Source organism: Ochlerotatus camptorhynchus, unplaced genomic scaffold (assembly GCF_037179485.1).
Source record: "Ochlerotatus camptorhynchus isolate MF236.1 unplaced genomic scaffold, CSIRO-AGI_Acam_v1.1 ptg000719l, whole genome shotgun sequence".
NCBI classification, from domain to species: Eukaryota; Metazoa; Arthropoda; class Insecta; order Diptera; family Culicidae; genus Ochlerotatus; species Ochlerotatus camptorhynchus.
The window spans coordinates 62,026-89,799 of NW_027041194.1; the positions used below are offsets into that span (position 1 = coordinate 62,026).

General features: G+C 39.6%; 1 pseudogene; it reads left to right on the forward strand.

The window, feature by feature from the left end:
- The first annotated feature begins 284 nt into the window (after window positions 1-284).
- Window positions 285-27,774, forward strand: part of LOC135714786 (uncharacterized) — a 50,265-nt pseudogene continuing 22,775 nt past the window's right edge.

Consider the following 27,774-nt stretch of genomic DNA (forward strand, 5'->3'; position numbering starts at 1 on the left):
TGAGACGAATGTTCTGACTAATTGGATAGCAGTGTTTTGTATTCAGTCTGCTGTCAGAGCATAGAAGAGGACATATCGACTGGGGTGAATTTTCCATACCCCTTTCATTCATTGTTACCCTATTTTACCAATAAACACTCACCTGTAGCGGTCGTTGTGGTGGAGCACCCATACTATGGTGGTACATAACGTCATGCTTCAGTTGCGATGTCATCTGCGCGTGTGGGTGACTGCTCTGATGTTTTCCAATATCCACTGCAGCTAGAGCTTCGGCCCGACTAAGGATGCCATCATTCAGTCCCGAGAAGATATCACCCTGTAAACCAGAGTATGTTTAATGGTTTGTATGATATTAGAAGCGTACGATCTGGTGGTCATTATAAATTTGGATAGAAGAACTAGAACAAACTGGTTTATAAAGCACTCCACATACCATGCCATGATACTATATGTGAGTTTAATAAAAACTCAACTCAAAACTTCATCGCCCTTATTTCATTTAGAAAGAATATCGTATTCGGGTTTGCATTTTATATATATCCACCTCAACGTTTTTTTCTTACCGACCGATCGATCAGAGCGAATGATTTTATAGCCAGGTAACTCACCAGATTTGTCTTTATCAAAAAATTTCAACCACGACTCAGCAACATCAACTTTGCTTAGAATTGATGAAGAATGTTTGACATTACAGCTAAATGCTATTTTTCGGATTTTTGAAGTTATGAGATATATTAATGATAATTCTTATTTACAAGATCGAAGAAGAGAAGGTAAAGTGTGTGTATGCCACATAAAACCTGTCAATTTAGCTTTCAGAGGGTCACAATAGTGATTAGGTCTAACGATGAGCAACGCGATGAGCGAGCAATCAGCGATCATAAAATCGCTAGTTGTGACCTTCTGAAAGCCAAATTGACAAATTTTATATCTCATACACACAACCTCTTCTTGCTTCTTATAAATAACCACTTCTTGCTTCTTATAAATAAAAATTATCAATATAGTTTTATGATTAGGAAAAATAGCATTTTAGGTGAGCAATTCCAAGCCTGGCTTAAACCAGTATGCATTTGCATAAGAGAAAAATAATAATACTATACAGGATGATTGGTTCCGGGTTTTATATATTTTTAGGGTAGATAGGGCTCCCAAAGTTATGAAAAAATCCTCATGAAACAAAGGGTCGGAAATGACTACTAAGTGAGTTATTCAACGTTCTATGTTTTTTCTCATAGCCATTTTGTCAATCTTAATGCGTTGAAAATTTTCATAACTGTTAATTTATTTGTGCTACAAAACATTCTCCATTCAGTTCCCTAGATCTACACCTTTGGTAGTAATCTTGTAAGTTTTATGGTTTTTTTTTTCGTAAATATTGATTGAAAACACCCATTAAAACTTGTGACGTTTTCTTAAAATGTGCTATGGGCACCCTATTCGTTCGTACGTTCGGCTGTTGCTGTCCAATACGTGCATGGAAATTGATTAGAATATTATTGTAAATGTTGTGAAACATTCTTAACTTTTGATTATCGCACATCATCTGCGCCAAAATAAAATATCACTGCGGAGATGTTTTGCGGTATTGGCAAATCAAAGTTGGCACTCGTGTAGAATAGAAGAACTAAGAGAGTGATGATTGTTTCAAAATTTTACACGATGAGGTATACGAGTGCAATCTTAAAATGCTTTTATTTTGCAAATGGAGCATTTCAATTAAATCTGGTTAGTGCTACGTTACTAGAAAACTTAAGGACTACTCAATAGACATATAGTAAAGAAAATATAATATATTTTCAGATTTTTAGGTGTATACATAAGTTTCGGATTTTCTACCACTGTTGCAGCAACCAGATTGAAACAAAATGCTTCATTTGCAAAATAAAAGCATTTTAAGATTGCACTCGTTGCAAATTTTGAAACCATCATCACTTTCATAGTTCTTCTATTCTCCACCAGTGCCAACTTTGATTATCCAATTTTAGAAGAACGCACAACAAGAGCGAATCGTCGAATCCTGAGAGCGGAAGGGAGATAAGTAGGTAGTTGTTATAAGCCGATATCCCTTTTATTTCATTGCACTCGCTGGTCAGCTGCGGTGCTATTTAGATGGAGGAGCTACTTCTGCATGCTGCTGTGGCTAGCATCTGCGTCTCTTATGTCGTAAGGACCAGTGTTTCGAATGGGCAAGGGAGGGAGCACGGGAAAGTGAATCCCACCACAGTCTCTTAGAATTCAATAATACATCATTTTATCATTTCTGTTTACAAAATATGAGAAGAAAAATAGCTTTGCAGTGTCGTTATCAATTTCCCAAGTCCCATGATTCAGATAACTGTTTTATGTCTGAATTCTCATAATTCATCAAAGCCAAAGACGTGTTGTACGTTTCATTATAAATCGAACACTACTATGACAAACGCGATCATTCTGAATGGATCTTTTGGCCGACTTTTGAAAAATGGAAGGCAGATCATAAAAATAGTTTTAAAAATATGTGGGGTTGTGTACAATACACGACCGCATGGTTGACGTACTACGTTAAGCTGTGTAGGAAAATTCTCGTGCATTTTTCTAGATATTGATTTAAAATACAATAGACGTACCCTATGATTTCTGTCCTTTGTCAATATTTGGGATTTCCTACTTAGTTAAATTCAGGACCTCATAAAAATGCGAATACATATTCTATTACATTTGGTTCCTAAATTGCAATCCAATATGAAGATAGGTTTTTTTAAGGTGATTCCCTATCACTTTAGATTTCTAGAGCACAATTCTTGGACGGTCGTGACATCACTCATGAAATTGTAACTCTTTGTGTACTGCACTACAGCAAACGTAAAGTTCCAGTTTCTTTGTTATATGTTTTGGGAGAGCTGATATTTGTGCTCATGAAATTTTTATATGGTAATAAGTTTGATCAGGAATAAGATTTCCACAGCAATTCAACTTCAAAACCCTAAAAAAAAATGCACACAAAAACACTAAGTGTACAATATTGCCACAATGTTATGTAAAATTTCGTAGTTGATCGGGAACATCTCGATTAGCCATAAATCCCTCATATAAGTTCTCGGTGCATCTTAAGCTACCGATTGGGCAAAAAAAGAATGGTAAATATTGCTGTTTTTTTAAAGATTTCGTTTGCGTTTTGTGGACGCTCATGCATTATTCGGCACAAGAAAACGGAGCATTTCTGTGATGGAAAAATAGTGACTTCCATATCTGTCATATATTGCAAATTCGACAGTGAGCAGTGACCGTGATGATAGATTCTGTTTTTTATTAATAACTCGCTTGGATTAACATTTCTCGGTGCGTTTGCTGTTGCTTTTGATAGCCAATACAACCTGTTACAGCACTGTATTGGACAAATTTCAGAATATTGCTTCCCTTAGCTGTAGGAATTGAAAGAGAAAATCGATGGAGAGAATTGAATGCCCTTGTGCATGCTTACTGTTAATTTCTCGGTGCATTTTCTGTTGCTATGCCTCGCTCCCATCAGCAAAAACTTCGGGATTTGATCAACCGTTCTATAGCATAATTTCCAAGGACTTACATACCCGAGCAAAGTAAAATATCAAGTTGATAACAAGTTCTATTACCCGGTTATCACTTTTTGATAACTGAATATGTTATCATTATGGTTGAATTAACAGCCAACATAACAAAAATGATTACAAAAAATTACTCGTTGGATATCACAAAAATAACTAATTTTGTTATCATTCATAATATCTTGATAACAAATTCTGTAAACCATACAAATTTGTTCCATAAATTTCAAATCATGTTATCATTTTTTTTTATTGGGTATCAAGCTGGAGCTGCGTGACAGCTTAGTTTTCAAGACTTGACCCATTTGAATACATTTTGCTTCTATCTTTGACAATACAGCATAAGGACTAGCCTATGTTGGCCGCTTGAACACTGGATTCCGTATGTATTGTTTCAAGATAGTTATAAAAAAATGCTGTGTCGTGTGCGCGTAGATACATCCGCGTAGTAAACCGATTGAATACGTAAATCCGTTTCGAACGAAATATCTAAATTATGTAAGTTACGAAAACCGCGAGAATTCCGAAAGCCATACGAGACAACCGAAGCGAGAAAAAGGCTTATTATCATTTAAGAGTGCCACCAAAATAAATGTGATAGCCTATGTTGGCAAGTTGATTAATTTTGGTTTCCTCCCTAGATATTCTACTTATTTACTACTGAGCTTTGTATCAAATTAGTTAATTTAAAGAACGTATCAATCATTTCACGGTTTCGCGACCGCACCGAACAAATTCTATACTACATAAGCTCAAAAGCGTTTGACAAGCTCTACCGAATTGAGTATCACTTCTGCGTAAGCTCCGTAGACGTAGGCGCGTTGATTCCGACAGCTGCGAAAAGTTAAACATGCATCAATACCACATAAGGAAAGATCGATTTTACGTATGGTTTAGTTCATAGATCAACATTGACTGCTGTTTAAAAATGTAAGTACTTGAACACTAAGAAATAAGTTAACTCAAATGCTTTAACCGCATATATAAGAGATTTCGCGTATTGAGAGAATAATATAGTAATCGAGTACAACAAACTCAGGGGAATACAATACCTCCAAAAATTTAAAAGTTATTAATTGTCACATACCTCTACTTTTACTTATTTCCTAAACTATTCCTCTCCTTGTTAATCTGCTAAATGCTATTGGTCTGCCTGCGTTTTCTTTTTAAAGTTCAAGACTAAATAAGAAGATTTATTCTACAACTTTAAAGGTTAGTTGCCTCCCTTAGCGGACCCCCCGCATCCTAATTATTTTGTTAATCTACTTAATGTCATTAGACTTTCTTAAGTTGCTTATTAAAGTTTTTTTTTAATGATTATGATATCTCATTAGTCTAATTTAATAAATTATTAAAGCTCTAATTCACCTAATCAATCATAACCCATGCTTTATTAAATACCTGCACTTGTGCTTGTAATCTAAAATTAAACGTGTTTCAATTACTTTTGATTTAAGCTTATACTTATTTATTATATCTTAGTTCGACCCAGGTAACACCTTCATGTGACTAAAATGCTTCATTTTGAAGTTAGTTTCCTACCTGATTTTTAAATTATATAGGGTATATGCTCCAACTATGCTCACACGCTTCCACTATGTCGCACCACAAAAATACGTATGGGTATGTCACAATAGAAGCACGCCACAGTGGAAATCCCGAGCCATAGTTCAAACACTTATCCCAAATCAAAATGAAGCACATATAAGATTAGTTACAATACCATGTTCAAAAATGATGTTTAACATTGTTTCCTGAGTAATACTTCAATGAAAACAACAATGAAAGCTTGTCCCGCAAATAGAAGGAGCACCGTTGGGCACTTTCTGAAATATTTCAATAGTATAATTCCCTTGCAAACCCAAATAAATCTATCTGCGTAAAAAATAAGAGTGATTTGCGGCGAAACCCGCCAGTATCACACCCAACGTCAGTGCCTATACATAAGCGTACTACGACGCGGCTCTCAATTAAAGGAGTAACAAGTGTGATACTATCACTGCTAGACTAGATCTTTGGTTCTCTCATGCAGTGGTTTATCAGAGAGGGGAAGCTTAGTAATCCCCATTGCCTGCCCATGACGCCATTCTATCGCGGCATGAGCCAGCAACGCCGACCATAAACCTACCGTCTCCAACACTCCACTATAAAGCATGAAATTAAACCCGCCCACCAACAGCAAGGTGCAAAAACTAGCCAAGGGGAGGGATTCCATAAATTTCAAATCATGTTATCATTTTGATATCAAAGCCTAGCGCTGATAACCTAAATATGATTACATATTTAAAGTTTTTAACTAACCTTGCATCGTTAATAAATATATAGTGAATTTTTCATGATAACAACTGATAACAAAACTGATCAAGGCTGATAGCTAAATAAGTTATGAGATAACAACTGAAAACAAAATGATATCTTGGATAACAAGACTTGTTATCTAGATGATATCGGGTTGTTATTCTACTTTGCTCGGGTAGCTAATCTTAAACGTTTAATAGAGGTACCGTCTTATAATGTCGGTGCTTGGTACAGAAATCTGTTTTCTGTGAAAGGGAAATTCAAAATAATGGATGTGCGTTCACAAAACGCACGAAATCTTGAAAAAATAATATTTTGTGTTTTTTTAAATTCAATTGGTAGATAAAAGATGTACCGGGAATTCAATGGAGGGATTTCACGCTAAAATGTTCTGATCGCGAGATATTCACGATCAATTACGGAATTTCGCATAAATGTATCAGTGACGTATCAGCTTTTATATACAACGCATTTGATCGTCGATTTGGCTTGTAGCTCGCCCACGCACATCATTGCCAACAAATTTCCAAAAAAAACTAGAAAATTCTGCCAAAAACACTGGAAAAAACTGGATCCTCATAAAGTCTGCATTTTCTTAAGAAAATATATATATTTCCGGACATATCATTATGCCTAATAAAATCTTATTCCATTGCTAGCATACCTTCAACGATTAAGGTATAGAAACAGACTCTTTTCATCTATAAATACAAATAACACGCCAAAGTCACGAGTTCATATCTCACCCCCAGAAAAGTCACGAATGACCCAAGAGCGTTAAAGTGACCATGTGAGTGAAAAAACACTATTTTCATTCAAATCATGTTTTTCAAAAACATCGAATTTTTCCTATTCCATAAAAATATGTTTAAAAATAGCTAAATCGTGGATTAATCTAATTATTTGAGCAGTTTGAAGTTACGTTTACAATAAAAATATTATAAAATTTACAATAGAACACTGTTATGAGATTCATTCAATTACAAATTTATTACTAATTGACACATGTAAGTGGCCCTTTTGACATAAGAATCAGTTGAAAGAAACGAGAAAATTAATTCAATCAAACGTTCTCTTTGTCGACTTGCTTATGTTTCGGGTTGAGAATACTTAATTTTACATGAAATGTTTGTTTACGTTCCATGATTTACGTCCAATATGGATTACGTCTCGTGTAAAATTAGTTATTTCTAAGTGTGTGAACCAGTTTTTTTTTCCCTCTGTTCGGGACATAAAACCACTGCGACCGGTAATTTGATCTATTGTAGTATATCCCGTGTCCTTAGTTTAGTGCATGTCGTATTACTCCATCACTATTGAGAAATGATGAAGTATTCGGTTTTGATACAGTTGTCATTCTTGCCTTTATCGCAAGGAATCGATTCTAATTGAAAGGTCCCGCTATTTATACCCTTCGGAGTGTTGAAACACCCTCCAAAGGCGCGCCCCTTTGTCAGTCAAAATTGGATTCCTTTGCAGAAAAAACAAGACATGACACCGATAATGACCATGCATCAGAACCCTAGTCTTAACCACTTCAAACTAGGAAACAACGAATAGAAGATTAGGAATCACATAGGTGAAGACTAACTAACTTATTTTTTTCTTGTTTCAAGATCATCCTCGGTCCACGCAACCCGAGGACTTATCACTATCAACAAGGCATAAAAAGTAACAAGGACTAAGATGTGTTCCTTTGATTACTGTAAAATCCTGTTCCCCTAGTTTGAAGTAGTCAAGACTAGGAATCGGTGGTAGATCTTACATCCCGTAACGTACCACGAAAAGGTGATCTACCCACGTTACGGGGCAACCAGTTTTTAGTCAGAGATGTGAATTTTCCCCTACCTGATAATGGTGTTGGTATGCGTGGGCGAGCTATCAGTTACGCCAAACCGATGATAAAATGCGTTGTTTATAAAAGCTGATACGTCCCTTCAAAAAAGTAACCGAGAGTTGTAGAACGCATGATCGGTATCCCTCAGGCGAGGTTGATCCACTTCGGAGTGCTTGTGCCATCGAGGCGACGAGGCTCGTTTCAAGAAACCAGTGATCTCTGCTTCTGCTGCTTCTGCTGCTGCTGCTACTGCTGCTGCTGCTATCTGCTCACCCGTCGTCCGAAGCGAAAATGAGATGAGGCATGGCAGCAGCACTGTTTTATAACTTTTCAGATTCAAGCAGAACGATGCGCAACCAAATGGTACTTGATTATGACGACTGGGTTTGGGAAGAATGTTTATTTCATGGAAACAGTGATTAAATTAACTCTTTTTATTTGTACATTTTTCAACAGTCTTTTTTATGAAAAATTTAAAAAGCATTCATAGCAGCAGATTGCGAAAGTTATTTCCTATCGATTAGTGTATTTGGATTTTAATTTCATCTATAAATGACAAAGCTATAAGCGTTCAAAGCCTTACACCTTTTTGTGACGGTCGCATAGATTTTCGATTTACCCCCAGTACCTTCCCGTAAGACGTAGTCTACGTCAAAAACTTTAGACATAATTTCGATACTGTTTCGAAAAGATACGATGGTGTGTCGGTAGCAAATTTCAAACAGCGTTGTCTATAACATGTCGCAAACACCATCCAATATTTTTGTTTTATTTATGTTACCTTACTTGAATTCAAGTTTAAAATGCGACAGCAACTTTCTACATTGCCAGTATCAAGAGATATTCTATTTTGAACCCAAATTCCATATATTATAGTGCCCGTCATAAGTAATATGAAAGTGAAGCGCCTATAGCGCTGATGGTCCCAATTAAACCTGAATTGAATGGCAGAGGCTTGTTGACCTAACCCAGTAAAACAACTTTGTATATACTTTATATATTGAAACAAATGAGATAATCCACCACAGCCCCTATTCGATATGGTCGGTAATCGGAATACTGTGGCAGTAGGGAGGATGAGAGCTTGCACCGGAAGTGGAAAACGAAGGCTATCGACAAGAATCTTTTCGTTCAAACGCTCCATGTGAACATCGGCCAAGCGGATCTGAACGTGGACGAGCTTACAGAAACATTAGTGACAGCATGTGACACGACCGTGCCGAGGAAAATGGAACCAAATAATAAACGGCGTCCAACTTACTAGCGGAACGAGGCACATAGAACCCTCCGCGTAAATTGTCTCAGAGCCAGAAAATGTGTGCAGTGAGCAAGAATATAAGCAGACAGAGAGTAACATAGCGGAGTGTTCCGAGTGGCCTGGGCCGCACTTAAACGAGAGATAAAGCAGAGCAAGTTAAACTGCTTTAATGAGCTGTTGTCGAGACGTTGATGAAAACCCCTGGAGCGAGCATATGGAAAGGGAGAGGGAGATAACGTCGAAGTCACCAACGAGGAAGCAGTGGTAGTGGTGAAAGGATTTCAGGTGAATAAAGCTTCCGGTCCGGATGCAATCCCGAACGAGGCATTGAAAGTGGCAATCTAGCCGTCCCGGACATAATCAGAGTGGTGCTACAGAAATGCCAAGACGAGGGTCACTTCCTTGACAGGTTGACCGTAAAAAACGAATTTCTTGCAAGTCCGATGGGGAACAAGTGAGGGGCCAAATAATCATGATAATTTGTGCGATTACGGTAATTAGGCCAGGTGTTGAATTTACAGTAACCCCTCCGTATATGCAGTGCATGTACAAACAAGTTAAATAGTACGTTAAAATAATGTAGCTTTTATCGAGACATAATGAAAAATTTAAAAGAATTTTTTACGTTGCAGATGAGTAGATATTAAAATTAATGATTCATATTAAACTGTAACAACTCCGCAACGATATGTCAACATATCTGCACCATTACGTATTATCGATAATATCCATGTTCCAGTTATATCGAAAATAAGTAGCAAATGCGTAGCTTGAACAATCATAGAACTAGTTGGGTATTTGCGTGTTTTAAACATCACTTGTCAGTAGTAATGCGGCATCTAGTGGTAGCGATATCGGTGCAGCTCCTCCGTCAGCTGCCATCTGGTTTCGGCGTTAGGAGCCACTAGTTCTGGCAATCCGCCCGCTATTTGGTGCCGATTCCAGTTCACCAGCAATTCCGGCAAATACGAGCTCCATCTTTAACGACGCCTCAACGGCCACATCTCCGTATGGTGGTATCAGCTCGACATCGGCATCAAAAACTGACAACATATTTGCTGCCTACAGCTGTAGCGACAATCAATCCAACGTCAGGCGTTCTCACCGTTCTCTTTAGGCCTTTGGAATACCTGGTCGATTGAGGGACTACAGCCACGCCAGCTGCTGTTGGCATCGTCTTTAGTCACTATCGTCCCCCGCCATCCGTAATCCTATCGTCCTCGTCGTGGTCTTCTATTTCCTATGCAGATGTTAGTACATGCATTACAGTTTCTCTGCTTTTGTCAATGTTGTCCATAAGTATTTTACAACATCAAAGTGACATGACATATTGGAGCCATGTTAGACGGTTGTACCAAACCTTTACAGTAACAACTTGATTCCGTTTTTTTTTTCTCTGATTTGTTTTCCGTCGATCTTGTTCCCCGTGCTGAGCACCAATGCTACTGACGCCAGGGAGGAAGATCCTACACCTGGACCCTACCCCTCGACCTATCAACTCATGAACCAGGGACCAACGGCTTTACTTACCTTCCGAAGAAAGGCGTGATCAGAGATGTTATGCCTCAGAACATCCCGGCAGCACCGACTGGGATTGAACCCAGGCCTGCTGAGGTGAGAAGTAATCACGCCTACCACTACACCACTGGCGCCGCTGGCTTGACTCAGTTGTTTGCAAAACGAAGTTTGAAAACTTTTAGAATCATACGCTTAATTGGAACAAGATTGCAAATAGGTTCTTCATCACATCTTGGTTCGTCAACTTTTTAGTAACATCTCGAAACAGTTGCTCAATTGGTACAATAAACATATAATTCACATTCTGTTGCACCAAAGTTTCAAGAAACATAATGTTTCAAAGAACTCTCACTAAACAAACACAATACAAGTTAGATTTGTTGCTCAAATGTGTCATACCATATCACGTAGCATGTAACTCCATACCAATTTGAGTGTAACATGTTTGCTCCTTCCATTTGATACATGATTTAACAGGTCAGTCAAGCAGTACATTGAAACATTTGGGTTTCATTAATGAGACCTAAAGTAAATCAACTAGAAACAGTTTCGTATCAAGATGTATTGTAAAGGGATTTCCGAGCACCTTAATAAAAAAAATGAAAAAAATGACGGTGTTTTCTGTGTTGCTTGCGCAGTGACTCAGCTGACCATCAATGTCCGCGCTGACATATGTTATGCTGATACCTATCAGTTATTGAGCCCTAGTGGTGAAGTTGGCGGGGGACTCCCAACAGTTTCAATGTGCATGTGTATCATAAACGACAAAATTTATCAACAATTAAAAAAACAAAATAACAAATCAACTTCAAGACAAGTGGCTTCTTCAAGGGCTCCTCCACAGTTTTTTATCTTCTAGAGTTTGTTTCTTTTACACTGAATGCCATGGATAATGGTAACCGCGTAGAAGCTCTTTACACTGACTTCAGTAAAGCATTTGACAGAATCGATATACCATTATTACTCTTCAAACTGCAGAAAGGAATGGAAGCCGCACTTTTGAACTGGCTCCAGTCTTACTTAACAAACCGTAAGTAAATTGTACGCTTTCAAAATAAACTTTCAGAACCTATTCCAGTCACCTCTGGGTTACCCCAGGGATCTCATTTGGGCCCACATCTTTTTATTTTGTACGTAAACGACATTTCTTTCATACTTAAGAACATTAAAGTACTTGTGTATGCAGACAACATAAAGCTCTTCATAGAAATAAGAAATGCCTACAACGCAGAAATATTCCAGAATATCTAATACACCTGGTGTAACAAAAGTCTACACAAACTCAACATTACAAAAATGTAACGCAATAACATTTAGTAGAAAAATTGGAACCCCTTGCATATACATACATTTAGGAAACGAATCGACTCTCTCTTTCGTAAATAACTCGGCTTCAAAAATGTTTCCTGTCGTCTTTGGCGAATTAGATGCTAGATTAGTGCTTCTTCCATCGAACTGTGTGTAGAAAATATCCGGCCGTGGCGATAAAAGTTGATGAAGAGAATCGATCTTAATCATTTGCACCCCTGTTTTCAAATTTGGTTACAAGAGCATTTTGCGCGGTCGTTGGGGGCGTGTGGTGCTGAATATGGACAAACAGGCAGATAAATTCTTTTCCTACTCTTTACTGTAAGAAGCTTGGTGGCCCTGAGAAGGGACGTTTTGTTGCCAAAGTTGGCGATGATTTAACCTCCGAAACCATACAGAGTGCGTCTGTCACTTCAAAACGTAGACGACACATCCATGGCCACTTACGCTTGGCGTGTTCTGTTTAGGTGGCAGAATCACGGATCTCATTTTCCAAGAACACCTTCAGCACACCTCGTAGATCAGACCGGAGACACGTTTGACACCGCCACGGCGAGCCAGACAACTGCTTTTGCTGCTTCTGCTGTCTGCTCACCACGGCGTCCTAAGCGAAAATTAGTTGAGGCTAGACATCAGCGTTGTTTTATATCTTTTCAGGTTAAAGCAGAATTATGTGCAACCAAGACATTATTTCTCATCGCATAGAATCTGCAGCAATACTCTCACAACTAAATTTGTTTGCGCCCTTTAGACCTCTGTTGTGAAAACACATGCAAAAAATGGTCCCATCAATCGAATTATGCACCTGTATAACATAAATTGCGAAGAATTATGCACCTGTATAACATAAATTGCGAAGAAATTGACACCACGTTGTTTTATATCTTTTCAGGTTAAAGCAGAATGATGTGCAACCAAGTGGTACTCGATTATGACGACTGCGTTTGGGAACAACGTTTATTTCATGAAAAGAGTGAAAAAATTATCACTTTTTATTTGTACTTTGGATAATCCTTGACATTACCACTTTTTCAATAGTTTATTGGTGAAAATCATTAGTTGGAAGCATTGCGTAGACATATTTCTAATCGATTTGTGATAAAATTATTGAAATTGATCCAGCTGAGTAATTAATGTTCAAAATCTTCCATAATTTTGTTTCATGTTCCATTTTCGGTTTTCACAAAGTGTACCCCAGTATAGAAATTAAAGACGTAGTCCTACGTCAAAAGTAGACAAATGCAAAATTGTAAGGGACTTAGCCGTAATACTTGACACCAATCTTACATTTGTAGAACATTATAACACTATCATAAGCAAATCAAATAGCATGCTGGGCTTTATTAAGAGGTTCAGTTACAATTTTCAGGACCCATACACTATAAAATTACTGTACACTACATATGTAAGACCTGTTCTGCAATACTGCCACATAATATGGATCCCATATACTGCCATACACGAAGACCGTATTGAATCTGTCCAAAAGCAATTTCTTTTATATGTTCTTCGACGACTAAATTGGACTGCATTTCCTCTACACTGCATACTCATCAATCTACAAACACTAAAGGAACGGCTTGAATTTGCAATGCTTTTCTTTATCACTGACATTATTTCTCATCGCATAGAATCCGCAGCAATACTCTCATAACTAAATTTGTTTGCGCCCTTTAGATCTCTTTTGTGAAAGAAAACACATGCAAAAAATGGTCCCATCAATCGAGTTATGCACCTGTATAACATAAATTGCGAAGAAATTGACAGCATGTAAGTAAAACATTGTAAACATTGTATGTAGTCTACTATGCTTGACGAAATTAATATATATATATATCCATTGCCTTGTCCGAAGAATTGATAAGTGTAGGCTAAAGTTAGTTCTCCCAATTTGGAGGGGCACCCGAGCCAGAGACATCAATAATATTAATTTAAATGTTTCAAGAAATTAATCGTTGGTTACTTTTGTATTTGTATCGAACACTAAAGCTTTGAATCATTTATATGTGCAGTCAGTATAAGCTAAACTATGCTGTATCGAAATCAAGTTGATAACATGAAAAGAAAAATTAAAACTCTCACATATACTGTCAGATTAGAGAAGAACATTAGAGCAGTTAAACCGGTAGCGTGGAAAAACCTTTAGAGCGTTGGATATATTTTCTACAGTTTTACGGTCTTCGACAAATTTTCTTGATTTACAGAGCACACCAAAACTCAGGTAATCATGACAGATCCGGACGTAGTAAGTCTGTTTTTTTCATTCGTGTTGTTTTCAAAGATCAAAACGTCATGATTACCTGTGATTTGTCAGTGATGTAAATATTTACACGTCTTGCATTGAATAATTGCATGTTTTATCAAGGTTTTAAAGCATTATCAAATCCAAATTATGGGCAGCAAGGGTGCGATAAAACCAAAATTGCTTTTTAAGTGATATCAGGGTAAAAGGCGGCTTCAGAAAAACTTTAACCTATTATCGTCAAGGGGGACTTGTAATCTTAATTAGTGTTAAAATTTAGCCAATCTGCTGTGAAGCATGATGGATCCTCATGAAAAATAGGTGAAATGCAGGTAATGTCAGCCTAAGTGTCCCTAATTTGGGCCCATACATAAATTCAGCAATCGACTAAATTTTCAATAGCAACCAAAAATATCCATTAGTAACGTCCCAATAACGCGTTCATCTACACAGCAAAAATAAATGAAAATGAACCACCACTTGATTTGAGAAGTCACTGATCTTCATTTATATGATTTTAACATTATTCGACTGGATCGTGAGGATTCGCGTGGAGGAAGGGTACTTTTTGGGATCAAACAGTGCCATTCTTTCTATAGAGTGAATCTTCTACAGTTGCCAGGTATTGAACTTGTCGCTTGTCAGGTTATTATTAAAGTTAAGAGCCTTTGTATTGCTTCTGTGTATATTTCTCCAAGAGCCGTTATTAATCGAAAACAAATATCTGATATATCCCAAGCAACATGGCTTGTCATAAAGAAGTTGAAAATACTTTTTATATTTATGCAAACTAAAAAACGCAAGACGCGGAGCTTATAAAACTAATTACTGGTCTTATAACATGTTTTCGAAACATCATAACAACCAGCAGCAAAAAAAAAAACAAAACAAAACTTGAGCATAAGATTCGAACACGGGTCCTTGGCGTGGTACACTAATAACTTCTTAGCTCCGCTTGATTAGAGTTTTATTATAAGTATCTATCATGTTCTTGGCAATGGTATGACAATTATATTCTCGTGCAACACGCCTTCGATGCGTCATAAAGACGTGTTGTAAGCAGTAAAGCGTACATTTAGCTGCCATAGTGTTATTTTAAGTATTTTCAACTCCTTATAAGACAATCTGCACCTTTTCAGTTGTATTAATTTATGAGATGTCATAAAAAAGTGTTTTCAACTTTCTTTATAACAAACCTCCGAAAACCTCATAATAAACTGTCAATCACTGCGTGAAGAGACAGTGCGGCTCAATGGCGCCGTCAATGTTTACGTCAATCTGGAAAGAACAGAATCTCTTCAAGTATTTTATAAATTCAACTAAGATTGATTTTGGATACGTCAAGTTTTATACACTGGAGTCGCTTTTTACGCGGTTTTTTTTTACACGGTTTTTTTTTTACGCGGTTTTTTTTACGCGGATTTCGGAATTTACGCGGTTTTTTTTTTACGCGGATTCCGGAATTTACGCGGTTTTTTTTACGTGGATTTTGGTTTTTTTTTACGCGGATTTCAGAATTTACGCGGTATATCGCTTTTTACGCGGTTTTTTCTTACACGGATTTCGGAATTTACGCGGTTTTTTTTACGCGGATTCCGGAATTAACGCGGTTTTTTTACGCGGTTTTTTTTTACGCGGGACGTATCACCCGCGTAAAAAGCGACTCCAGTGTAGTGGTATTTAAACAGTGGTGCATCATCAAATAACATTTAAAGATAAAAGCAAAAGAAAACTATTTTGGAAAATGTTGAAATCTAGAAAGTATGAAGAAAACATCTATAAACCTCATATATAACGTGGGATGTTTTATGCATCACTTATAATACATTTATACAACAAGCCGTTCTAATTATTTTTCAAAAAGATGTTTTATGTGTTACTTGGGTATGTTTGGTACTTCTTGCTCCACGGTTGATTATGGGAGATTTCAATTCCCATGGTACAGGCTGGGGGAACTGTATGATGACAACAACCAACTATTTTGATACATGATCTCTGCGACAGATTCAATATGACAATTCTTAACAATGGAGAAGAAACATGCTTGGCTGGCCCATCCTCGAATAGAAGTAAATTAGACCTCACACTTTGCTCTAAATAATTATCGTTGGATTGCACGTGGAATGTGATCCAAAATCGGTAGTGATCACTTACCAATCAAAATTTCAGTTGCCAGTAGGTACAATTCGTCGGAAGCCGTTAAAGTCACGTATGATCTTACCCGTAATATCGATTGGGCAAATTTCAAGACTGTGATAGATGAAGCTCTACATAATGTCGGTAGAAGGCAAAACGACGAATTCGGTAGACGAGATCAGCCAGCCTTTTTCAATGGTAGAGCTCTCAATCGCGCTCCTTCCGTGTGGCAGTTCGGCTCCGGGGGCTGCTAGGATCAAGTTCAACTTGTTGAAGAACCTCCCAGACGTCGCTAAGAGGCGCATGTTGAATTTTTTGGACAGTTTCTGGAGCTCAATATTGTCCCGGATTATTGGAGGCGGGTGAGAGTTAAAGCTATTAAAAAACCTGGCAAACCCACGTCAGATTACAACTCGTACCGACTCATAGCGATGTTATCGTGCATTCAGAAATTGTTGCAAAAAGTGATCCTTTTTCGCTTGGACAAATGGGTTGAGACGAACCACCTACTCTCAGATACTCAGTTTGGTTTCCGTAGGGCCAAGGGAACGAATGACTGTCGCGCGTTGCTCTCCACACAAAATTCAGTTGACTTGACAGAGCAAATGGCTTCTTTGCTCTTGGATATCAAAGGGGTTTTTGATTCAGTATCGGTTGAAGTCCTTTTAGACAAACTCCACGCATGTGGGCTTTCTCCATCAATTAATAACTTTTTGTACAATTTGCTGTCAGAGAAACATATGAGCTTTTCTCATGGAAACTCTATTTTATTATTAAAATAAATAAAACTCAAATTGTTCACTTTACAACACATCGTAAAACTATAGTCGAAAGGTACAGCACAACAAACACTTTATCTTCCGCTTTCCAATAAGCCTGCTCCATGATAATAGGATCCGCTTCCAGTTGTTTCATTGTATGGCAGTATCGCCAATGGGTGACAGAGCGCTTCCATTGCAGCAATGGAAACAAAACGCACTGACACAATCATTGTTCGGTTCCGAACGTTTAATCGATGTATTAATTTTCCATACACTCCCCTTCATAAACGATTTGCACTGTTGTGAAGCGAAGCAGACTCCTCCCAGCATCGTCAATTCCACGCAAGAACAAGAAGACTTCTTTACACAGCTGTACGAATACAGAGAAGAAAAATGTATAAAAGCAAACCATTTCGCGCAAAGCGCATCACAATCATACCAATCCGCAAACCCGGTAAGGATCCAACATTGTCTTCAAGCTACAGACCAATCAGCCTCCTTTCAGCGCTGAGCAAATTGTTCGAAAAACTCATTCTCAATCGTTTGCTCAAGTTTGTCGAGGAAAATAACATTCTCCTTCCGGAACAGTTTGGGTTCAGAAAGGGGCACTCCACCAATCACCAGCTAGTACGGGTGATGAATAACATCCGAAGTAACAAAGCTGTATCCAAGTCCACAGCCATGGCCTTGTTAGACGTTGAAAAGGCGTTTGACAATGTTTGGCATGATGGACTTGTGTACAAGCTTTGTAACTTCAACTTTCCTTTACATCTTATTAAAATCACCCGTAACTACCTCCAGCAAAGGTCGTTTAAGATATCGTTGAATGGTTGTCTTTCCGACACGTTTTCCATCCCAGCAGGAGTCCCGCAAGGCAGTCTGCTGGGCCCCTTGCTTTACAGCATTTACACTTCCGAAATTCCTCCCCTTGGAGACGGTTGCGTGTTTTTCCTGTTCGCAGATGATACCGCAATAGTCGTCAAAGGAAGGATGCCTCGCGAAATAACGAACAAACTTCAACGATGCCTTAACGCCTTTGCTGATTATGCCACCACGTGGAAAATCAAAATCAATGCCTCCAAAACACAAGCGATCATGTTCCTCCATCAACCAGTATCCGCTGATTTGCCGCAGATCCCGCCTCTCAAGGGTGAACAAACTGGCCGTCTACAAACAAATCATAGCACCTGCGATCCTCTACGCAGCTCCGGTGTGGGAATCATGTGCACAGACTCACAGGAACAAAATTCAGGTCGCACAGAATAGAGTGCTGAGGATGGTTCTTGATCGTCCTGTCGACACTAGAATAACAAATTTACACGAAGAGGCAGGAATTGCCAAAATAGATTCAAGAATTAACGAAATTAAGACTAAATTTGCAGAAAAATGTAATTTATCAGAACATGCTTTGATAAGCAATTTGTATATAGTAGGTTAGGTGTATATAGTAGTTGTAGGTTAGTTGTAGTTGTAAATAGTAGTTATAAGTAGTCTCCTTTTTTCCAATTCAAATCAAACCAATCCCACCAAGGTGGTCATACTTTAAAATAGGCCTGATAGGACTAGTAACTGTAAATAATAATTAAAATCTCAAATGAACTAAAGTTGAAAAGACGCATCTGTGTCACTTGAAAAATTCATCAATGTAAACCACACAAACACAAGAAATAAAGATCATTTTAAGAAGAAGCAAAGCGCACCACTATTATTGCAACTGCCGAACGATTAACATATAATAAATTAATATTTAAACCTTCAATAAACGAGCATAATTTCATCCTCATGTCCATTGTCACTGGAACACACGATTGCTGCTGTTGATAATCGCTCTTATACAGTCCACATTCTAGCCGTTGCCTGGAGCCAACAGGAAAGTCAATACCGTTCTGTCCGATCGATCCTATTGCCTTTATCCCCGACGCTGTTGGTTGGGAATATGTTGTTTTACCAAGTTGGATCGTCCTAGTTAAATTTCGCCCCGGTTCCGTTTACATGTGCACCGCACGTATTTTGGTCCATCAACCCGGATAGCAGCATCGGTGTTTTGCCCGTGTGTGGATGGATTGATGAGGAATAGTTTTGTGGCTCTGATGAAACTTTTTGTGCTAAACCACGTCCGAACAAGTATCGGTTGGACAGTTAGTGAGCCTAGTTAGGCTGAAGAAAAAAAAGTGGAAACGATAAAAAATGGCCGAATTAAAGACGCTTGTGCAACTTCGGGGCCAAGCAAAAGCCAAAGTGACCAGAATTCGGAAAAGAATCGAAGAATTGGCTGAAGTCAGCGTCGTGCAGCACAACTGAAGGTGTATTCCCGAAAATTGGAGGCACATTTTCAAGAATAGCTTAGACTACATCATCAAATCACCGGCATGTTGCCACCGGAGAAGATAGATGACAACGACGCTACGTACTTGCAATTTGAATCCCTCCCAGTGTTGTGAAAATATCAAAAGATCTAATCTCACCAATGTGCATAATCTCATTTGAGTATCGTAAACCAAAAACTCAACACGCAAACAACAGCCGATGATATTACAAGCTGTGATACGGTTGCTATGATATCAAGCTAACAAAACTCCCCGGCTACAATTCTCACCCAACTGTGTTGCTTTTGAGCTTCCTGTTGAGCTGCTGTACATCCGAACACGAAACGAAACTTCCATCACTGCTGGCAGCAGTAACTTCGTGTCTGCCATCTGTGAAGCGTAAAGAAAGATAGCAAACTATGCTTTCTCTTTCTAAGAAAACGATGTGCAAAGGAATCTTTTTTTTTTGGTAAGTCGTGGCTGCAATTTTACATGTTCTGAATAGACTCGCAATATCAAAGGAGCTTGTAAAAACAATATAATGCTTGATATTTTATTCCAATATCATGCGTGATATTGGGAGCCCTTGAGAGCGAAATAAAATCATTTGAGTGAGGATTATGCCATCACTGATCCCTCCACATTGAAACCTCTGCGTTGGTGGAAAGTCTAATTCAAGATTCAATCCCGAAAATCGCACCTCCTGTGGTAGTGCCCATGTCCCAGACCTTTAGTAGTCAGCCGCCGCAAATAATTGTTCAGCAACAGCCACTTCTGGTTTCCATCCCAACCGGCTAACGATCAGTATTGGACAAGAAAGTAAAGCTTTCGTTCCTTTCTCGTTGTATGGATTATGAAGCCCAGATTGAATGTTTGGTCACCAATGTGGTGACTGGCCCTATCCCTAGTAGAAAATTAGATTTTCGTTCTTGTAGTATTCCCCTAGGTTTAGCGCTTACTGATCCTTCCTTCCACATCCCAAGACAAGTTGATCTCTTGATCGGAATAAAACTCTTCTTCCACTTGATGCTACCCGGACAGTTAGTGTTGGGTAATGATCTTCCAATTCTTAAGGAAACCCGTCTGGTGATGGGTTGTTGCTGGTGGTACTGAGGATATTGATCAGAATCAGCATTGCTATGGAGCCACACTACGTCCGTTATCAGAATGTATGGAAAGATTTTGGTCTGTCGAGTCCATTGAGGATGCGGATGTCGTGTCTAAGGAGGAGCAAGATTGTGAGCAGCTTTTCAGTTCCACTTCCGTTCGAAACCCTGATGGTACCTGTTGGAAGGAATCTGTAAGTGAGCTAAGTAATAACCGATCGTTGGCCCTAACGTGTTTCTTCATTCTGGAGCATCTATTCAGCAAGAATGCCGATTTGAAAGGTGCTTACGTTGATGTCATCAACGAGTATAAATCATTATCCCATTGTAAGGAAGTTTCCGAGGTAGATGACGTCCCTGGGAAATTGGTTCACTATTTACCTCACCATGCGGTCTTGAAACCAAGTAGTTCCACCACCCGTTGAAGAGTTGTCTTCGATGCCTCGGCTCAAACAACTGGTCCATCTCTTAATGATGTTTTGATGATTGGTCCGACAGTTCAGCCTGACATTTTTTCACTAAACCTGCGGTTCCGTACACACCGTTTTGCATTAAAAGTAGATGTTTAAAAAATGTTTAGGCGAATCAAGATAGCTGAGGATCATTCTCCCCTTCAGAGGATTTATTGGAGGGAAAACCCTGATGACCCACTTCAGATCCTAGAGTTGACAACCGTTACTTATGGAACATCCAGTGCCCCATTATTGACCACACGAACATTGTTGCAGTTAGCCCGTGATGAATCTCACCATTTTCCAATAGCTTCCAAAGTTTTAGAACAGGATGTTTATATGGATGACGTGGTATCAGGAGCTGATACCATTGAGCAGGCAATTGATCTTCGTTTGTAGTTGACAAAATTGTTGAACTCTGGAGGCTTCCCTGTTCATAAATGGTGTGCAAGTGATCCAGCCATACTCGATACAGTACCTGATGAAGACCGAGAAAGGTTCAAAGAGTTTGAGGATTCAGATGTCAACAAAGTTATCAAAACCTTGGGTCTATTATGGGATCCAGATGAGGATATTTTCCGTTTCCATTGTGAATTGAAGTTACAGTCTTTTTTTTTTTTTTTTTCTTTATTATAGAGATTTTTAGCCTGAGGCTAGTTCATCTCTTTGAAGTTACAGTCGTCGCCTATCTCAACCAACCGAGTTGTCCTCTCTGAGATTGCTCGAATATTTGGTCCTTTGGGTCTTATTGCTCCGGTGATTGTTTTGGCAAAGGAAATCAGGCAGTGTTTGTGGAAAGATAGTTTGGGTTGGGATGACCCATTGGAAGGTGAAGTTCTGCAGTCTTGGCTTACGAATCTCTATGAAGTGTATTGATATGATCAAAATTCCCCGCTACGTGGGATTGGCGGACGTTAAATTCGTTGAAATACATGGGTTCGCTGACGCTTCCAACCGTGCTTACGGAGTAGCTGTTTATTTGAGAGTTGTTTCTAATACAGATTTTAAAAATTTCGCTGCTATGCAGTAAATCTCGAATTGCTCCCTAGAAACCTTTAAAGATCCCTAGAATGGAACCGCCTTATTGTTGTCAAAATTAGTTCCCAAATGCATCTCGTCGTTGAAAATGGACATACATCGCGTGCATTTGTGGTCCGACAATCGTATTGTACTCGCCTGGTTTAAAAAGTCTTCCAGCCAGCTTGAAGTCTTCGTCCGCAACCGTGTAACAGAAATCAATACTGCAACCGTTGATTATTCCTAGCATTACGTTCGTTCTATCGAAAACCCTGCCGACATTGTGTCCCGAGGACAGCTACCACAGTTATTTGCAGTAAATGATTTGTGGTGGTGTGGGCCATCATTTCTGAAAATGCCCCAGTGTGAATTCGCAACTCCGGATCTATTCCCAGAATCTGAGTTACCCGAGTTTTGTCCGAGCATGCCAGTAGTTCCTGATACCATTGTTCTGCAAGATGTTCCGTTTCTTGAAGCTTTCGGCTCATTTCGAAAATTGCAAAGAGTGATTGGTTATGTCTTATGCTTTGCGAAAAATTGCAGATCAAACCGTGCAAACCGTGTGTCTTCCGTTCAGTTGACTGTTCCCGAATTGCGAAGGTCGATGATTGTTGTGATTGGGTTAGTTCAACGTCTTGAGATGCCGGACGAAAAAATCCTTATTTCGTCAGGAAAGCCTAGTCGTCGTTTTGCGATGCTGGACCTATTGTTGTGGACGGTTTAATGAGAGTTGGTGGTAGGTTGGATAACTTCCGTTTGCCGTATGAAGCTCGTCATCAAATTTTGCTTCCGAATAAGAGCATATTTAGTGAACTTCTCATTCGTGATATGCATTTGGAAAATCTTCACCTAGGACCGTCTGGATTAATGTCGCTTCTACGTCAGAAATTTTGGTTAATCAACACTAAATCTACCGTTCGTAAGGTATTGAGAAAATGTGTGACATGTTTCCCTTCTCGCCCCCCGTTTTTTACAGCTTTTGATGGATAGTTTGCCCGAAGCACGTGTTGTTCATTCCACTCCATTCTCTCACACCAGCGTAGATTTTGCTGGACCGATGTTCATAAAGGTCGGTCTCCGAAAAACCGTGCGAACAAAAGCCTATATTTGTATTTTCATTTGCCTTGCTACCAAAGCAATTCATTTGGAATTAGCTTCCAACTTGTCGTCAGTAGCTTTTATAGCTGCATTACAGCGTTTTGTCAGCCGTCGGGGACTAGTGGAAGAAAAACATTCCGACAATGACACAAATTTTGCTGGTGCTAAATCCGATCCTCACGAACTTTTTTTGATGTTCCGTGATGATCAAGCGAAAGGAAAAATCAATGAGTTATGTTGTGCCCGCGAAATTGTTTGTAAATTCATTCCACCTCGGTTACCCAATTTTGAAGGATTGTGGGAGGCTGGGGTGAAGAGTACAATTCTGACTTACAGTCACTTCGAGCACATTTTTGGAAACGTTGGTCATCCGAATATCTTAATACGCTACAAGCTCGCACCAAATGAAAGAAAGGTTCTTGTAACGTTGTCAATGGTCTTATTGTTATTGGTTGGGAATTTGTTGTTTTACCAAGTTGGATCGTCCTAGTTAAATTTCGCCCCGGTTCCGTTTACATGTGCACCGCACAATCATCACGAAACGGTTGCTTTCCAAACTCGACGACGCATCGACCGAAAGAACTGCTGATGAAGAACAATGAGGAGGACCACAAAATGGTTGCTGCCGAGTAAACAGACGATCGTGTGACACACATCGAGAGTGGCCTGCTTCTGTCGACAACCGAGTGAACACTGTCATGAAAACTCTACAGCTTCACGATTTAGCTACATGGGTTTCCCCCAGGGCTCATGTTTAAGGTCCTTTTGTATATATTTTTTTTTTTATTAATGCGTTTATTTTTCCAGGCTCATTTGCCGTAGCTTTGCGGAGCCGATATTCATTGTTTAGATTACAAAATTTCTTAAAACTAACGATAGTAAAGCGGGGGCCGATTACTCGCGGCTATCTCGAGGTTAGGGGTAACAAATTGTAACAAATGGATGGCAGGGTAGGGATTGAGAACACAAGGTTTGGAGAGCAATGTGCTCTTGGTCTCGAACTAAGCGACCAACTGATGAAAAAGACAAACATGGAGGTACACCGATGGGCAGCTAACAACTTGGGGGAACACAAGATGATCCTCAGATCTATCCGTTTTAAAAACACATAAATTAAATTGCAATAGTCGAGATCTCGGCTCGCCAAGATGTCTCTAACGGGCCGCATGGACCCTCTGGCCCTGAGGGATGCGGAAAACTCAGATCTAGCAACACAATGGAGGGTGCATGACCAAAGCACGTGGTCGATATCGTGATAGCCACTACCACAAGCGCACAAATTGCTGCCTGCGGGCCCGATTCGGAAGAAATGCGAGTCTAACGAGTAGTGATTGGACATGACCCTTGATATGACACGTATAAAGTCACGGTTCATGTCCAATCCTTTGAACCATGGCTTGTTCGATACCTGCGGGAGAATAGAATGTAACCATCTTCCCAGATCACTCTCATTCCATTTTTGTTGCCAGTTGGTGAGGACGTGCTGACGGGTAATTGAGAAAAATTCCACAAAGGCAATTTGTCGATCAAAAATATCGCCTTCCATAGCGCCCACCTTAGCTAGCGAGTCCGCTTTCTCATTACCCGGAATTGAGCAATGAGATGGGACCCAAACTAAGGTGATAGTATAGGAGCAGTTAGATAAAGTACTCAATTTAGCTCGGATTTCGGTCAGGAAATACGAGGAGTGCTTCATCGGCCTCATTGATCGAATAGCCTCCAACGAGCTAAGGCTATCTGTAAAAATAAAATAGTGATCAGATGGTAGTGAGGCAATTTGCTCTACTACGTAAAATATGGCTGCTAGTTCCGCATCGTATACGGAACAGGGTTTTTGCAGTTGATATGAGGCGCTATGAAATTCGTTGAATACTCCAAATCCAGTGGAAGCGTTTATAGTTGACCCATCTGTGAAAAAACTCTTATTGTTACTAACATGCTGGTACTTGTTTGCAAAAATTAAGGGAACAACCATCGACTGATGGTGATCTGGTATTCCACGGATTTCTTGCAACATGGTCAGATCAAAATTTACAGAGGAACTATAAAAGTCTTGGAGGCAAACACGAGAGGAATTGAATGAAGAAGAGCCAATCTCCAGCGTCATGTACTCGTAATAGAGACTCATGAATCTTGTTTGATGATTTCTGTCGAGCAGCTTCTCAAAGTTTTCTATTACCAATGCGTTAATTATTTGACAACGGATAAGAAACTGGAAGGACAGTTCCGCGAAACGATCTGTCAGTGGGAGAACACCCACGAGTACTTCGAGGCTCATCGTATGCGTCGAGTGCATACAGCCAAGCGCGATTCGGAGGCAACGGTATTGAACCCGTTGCAGCTTCAGGATATGTGTTTTCGCCGCGGATTGAAAACAGAAGCTACCGTACTTTAGAACCGACAAGATGGTTGTTCGATACAACCTGATCAGATCTTCCGGGTGTGCTCCCTACCAAGTTCCAGTAATTGTACGAAGAAAATTGATTCTTTGTTGGCATTTTTGTTTCACATAAGCAATATGTTTTCCCCACGTGCTTTTGGAATCGAACCAGACACCTAAATACTTGAAAGATATACTTTGAGTGATTGTTCTACCCTTTAGTTGAACCTGTAACTGTGCAGGATGATGCTTCCTAGAAAAAAAACAACCAACTCAGTTTTCTCCGGAGAGAATTCGATACCCAGCTTCATAGCCCAAGTAGACAAATTGTCTGAGGTATCTTGCAATGGTCCTTGCAGGTCCGGTGCACTTGGCCCTATAACGGACACAACCCCGTCATCTGCAAGCTGCCTTAGCGAGCAATTTTCATCAAGACAACCATCAATGTCTTTTACATACAAATTATAAAGAAGGGGTCTTAAACATGAACCCTGGGGGAGACCCATGTAACTAATTCGTGAAGTTGTCGAGTTTCCATGAGAAAAGCTCATATATTTCTCAGACAACAAGTTGCTCAAATAGTTGTTCATAATTGGTGAAAGCCCACTATCGTGGAGGTTATCCGAAAGGACATCGATACAAACAGAATCAAAAGCCCCCTTAATGTCCAAGAAAACTGAACCCATTTGCTGTTTTTGCGCATAGGCCAGTTGAATTTCAGTTGAAAGCAACGCAAGACAGTCGCTCGTTCCTTTGCCTCTCCGAAATCCAAATTGCGTATCTGAAAGTAAACCATTCGACTCGACCCATTGGTCTAGACGAAAAAGAATCATTTTCTCCATCAATTTCCGTATACAGGACAGCATCGCGATGGGACGGTACGAGTTAAAATCCGACGCGGGTTTACCGGGTTTTCGAATGGCGATAACTCTTACTTGCCTCCAGTTATCCGGAACAATGTTGTGCTCCAGAAATTGATTGAATAAGTTCAACAAGCGTCTCTTCGCGACGTCTGGGAGATTTTTAAGCAAGTTGAACTTGATTCTATCCATTCCTGGAGCTGAGTTGTTACATGAGAGGAGCGCAAGTGAGAATTCCACCATCGAAAACGGGGAATCTATTTCGTTATTACTCGACGGACGATCACGAACATTGGTTTGGACCGGTACCGAATCCGGGCAAACTTTCCGCGCGAAGCTGAAAATCCATCTGTCCGAGTACTCCTTGTCTTCATTAATCGGTGATGACGCGTTTCGCATTCTCCTGCCGACATTCCAGAGTGTTCTCATGGAAGTCTCTCGCGACAAACCATCGACGAACCGACGCCAGTAACCGCGTTTTTTTGCTTTAATTAAGTCCTTAAAGGTTTTCTCGAGGTCGGTGTACCGCTCGAAATCCCCGACCTTACCGTGTTTGCGGAAGCGTTTAAACGCGGCGGACTTCTCGCTGTTCGCTTCGGTGCAATCCATACCCACCACGGAGTGGGAGGTCGCTTGCGAACGGAAACACCCGGAACACGTTTCGTCAGTGCTCGCAGCGCACAATCGATGATAAGACGCGCGAGAATATTTTATTTTTCATACCTTTTAATAACTGACCCGTGCGCGAGCCCCGCGTTAGCATTTTCAAGTAGCAAATTTTTACTTTTTTTTATCACCCGACGCGAGTGCAATGAAGTGCGGTATCGTGAATTGCGTGCAAAATGACAATAGTTTCCTATGGCGCTACCATGGTGCCTGCAATCCAGCAGACGCCTGTATCGCTGTAGAAAAGGCGGTCAACTCGGCAGAAACAGCAGCAGTAGAAGCCATCACATCCACAACAACAGCAACAGTGCACTCAATTGACCTAATTCCACAATTAATTATGGAAATTAAGAACGACTTAGCGGACTCAAATGCTATTCTAGCTTCCGATGTAAAAGCACATATGGAAGAAATGGCAAAAACCTTTTCTGAAGCAGTACATACTTGCAATCCAATTGCATGTAACAACATAGAAATTGAACTGCAGAACGTCGGTGACGAACCACCCCCCAGCTGGCGAATGCTAGGAATTAAAAAAATATGGAAACGCGACTGGACTGCTTTTGACACCAAACAGCGTTCCCGTCGCCTTCAGGAAAAAGAAAAGGAAAAAGCCAGCCATAGGCGAAAGCAACGAAAGGAACATCACCAGGAAAATTCATATGAGTACAACAACAACAACAACAACAACAACAACAACAACAACAACAACAACAACAACAACAACAACAACAACAACAACAACAACAACAACAACAACAACAACAACAACAACAACAACAACAACAACAACAACAACAACAACAACAACAACAACAACAACAACAACAACAACAACAACAACAACAACAACAACAACAACAACAACAACAACAACAACAACAACAACAACAACAACAACAACAACAACAACAACAACAACAACAACAACAACAACAACAACAACAACAACAACAACAACAACAACA